Consider the following 2,338-nt stretch of genomic DNA (forward strand, 5'->3'; position numbering starts at 1 on the left):
TCTGGGCTGGAACAGAGCTGAATGGGGCTACTGGGTGTCTTACTCTAGAACTCCTACCTCATTCTTTCGCGAAAGGGTCTCCCTGAATCTGGAGCTAGGTCGGCAGTTGGAAAACCCCAGAGAGCCCCCTGCTCCACCCCGGATCTCCTCCACTAGAGTTAGGGATATAGATGTCAGTGCAGATACGCTTGACTTTTTACATGGGTGCTGGGGATTTGAACTCAGGTCCTCTTGCTTGCACATCAAGCACTTTGATGTACAGAGCCATCTCCCTAGGCGTCAGTAGCTCTTTGGATGTCATCGTCATCTCTCCCACTGGCTTCTTAAGCGTGGACTCAAGAGGACAACAGGTAAGATAATTTGAGGAAACTAAGCACTCTGCATGGAGACTTTTGGAGCCCCTCATTTCATACTAGTTCATTGGTTTCCTCTGGACTTTTAATATGGGTCTCTCCACCTTTTCCTTCTCTTTCTTCTCTACCCTTGCATAGTTCATATCCCAAAGGCATGCCTGCAGCGCATAGTTGGAGCTCCTTAGGTCACTGGAGGCACCCTGGGAAGATGTTGATGCTGACTGATTTGGGAGAGTTAGTTCTTCTGGGACTCGGTTGTTGTAAAGCAAGGACAGCCCATGTCTGTGTGCCAGTATTTCTTTCTGACCCTTTGCCATGTTGTGACCCAGCCAAGGAGGCCGTTGATGGATGCTGAATCGAAGGGGCCATCTTTTCTTGCTTCCAGTCTCCAAAACTGACACCCGTTTGAATTCCTTGAATTTATCAAGCACCAGCCTCTGGTATTCTGCTTAAACAACAGAAAACAGGATCAGTGTCTTGTGGCAAAATGTACTCTGGTGAAATATAACTTTTGAGGACTATATACCTTATATATTCTGTTAAAATATAGTCAAAGAAATACAAAAGACAAGTTATTGTTCTGCTTATGCAGAACTTGAATTTCAAAGCGAACTGTTTCAAAGAATGAGGGGTGTGTGTGTGTGTGTGTTGCATACAGGAGTCAACCCCAATCTTGTAGGCCTCTCTGATCAATATTTCAGTATGTACTGGGAAGGAAAACAGACATTACACACTATGGTTGTTTGAATGAGAAAAGCCCCCCATAGTCTTCTATATCTGATTGTCTGGTTCCCATTGGTGGACTGTCTGGAAAGGATTAGGAGGTGTGGTCTTGTTGGAGGAGGTGGGCCACTTAGGGTGGGCTTTGAGGTTTCAGAAGCCCATGGCAGGTCCAGTCTCGCTCTTTCTGCCTCCAAGCGGTAGATCAGATGTGAGCTCTCAGTTCCTGCTCCAGCACCCGCCTGCCCGCCTATCTGCTGCTTTGCTCCCCACCATGATGCTCACAGACTCGCCCTCTAAAACCGTAAGCAAGACCCCCACTAAATGCTTCCATTCTAAGCTGCCTCGGTCTTGTGTCTCGTACAGCAGCAGAACACTGAGTAAGACAGGCTTGTGAGCGAGAGCCGAGAGTGCCTGTGACCTCCCACCCCTCCACTTTATCCTCAAGGACATCACACCATTGCCTCGAACTCTCCATCAAAATTCTGACCCACCTTCTTTCAGATCCGCAGTCACTGAGAGTCCTCTAGGCAGGGTCCCTGTGGGAGGTCCTCTCTGTTTCCGGGAGTCTGACAGAGCTGTCTTTTAAGCTCTGTAGAAAACTGTTTCCAAGCGAAATTGCAGTCAATTGGTTTTCCTCTGTGTTGCTGGATTTCCAGGGAACTTTGAACACCTCACATAGACCAGAGCCTCACAGCTGCTCAGACGACTCTGGCTTTCATGCGGCCATACATATGTGTGTAGATTCAATCGCACATGCACACACGTGCACACATGCACATTCGCATATGGGATTGGCCTACAGAATCACCAATCAGGACTCTCCCTCCCCCACTGTAACTGAACTTTGTGTCGCTCTCTGGCTGCGATTTCTTTCCAAGGGCACAGCCTGTGTGACGCTCCTTAGAATGCAAGAGGACACGGGTGACCTCTGTAAGGTATGATTAAACCGGAGTTCAGGTGTCTCTAGGCTGAAGTCTCACATCTGATAAGAGGCAGGGCAGGGATGTAAGTCCGGCTTCTCTGATTTTTAAATCGTTTGTCCTTTCCTATACAGCGTTCATCAATTGTACAAAGGCAAAAGACCTTGTGTGTGTGTGTGTGTCCATGAATTAAAGGAGAGTAGCTGAAGTACTGAGCTCCAGCTCCCCCCACTCCAATGTGGAAGACAAGGATAGTCCTAATGTTGACCTCTGGCCTCTGTACTCATGTTCCTGCATATACACACGTGCACGCATATGCGCACACACACGCACACACACTCT

The sequence above is a fragment of the Microtus oregoni genome, unplaced genomic scaffold (assembly GCF_018167655.1).
Source record: "Microtus oregoni isolate MIOR12 unplaced genomic scaffold, Mior012 000058F_ref0000040, whole genome shotgun sequence".
Classification (NCBI taxonomy): Eukaryota; Metazoa; Chordata; class Mammalia; order Rodentia; family Cricetidae; genus Microtus; species Microtus oregoni.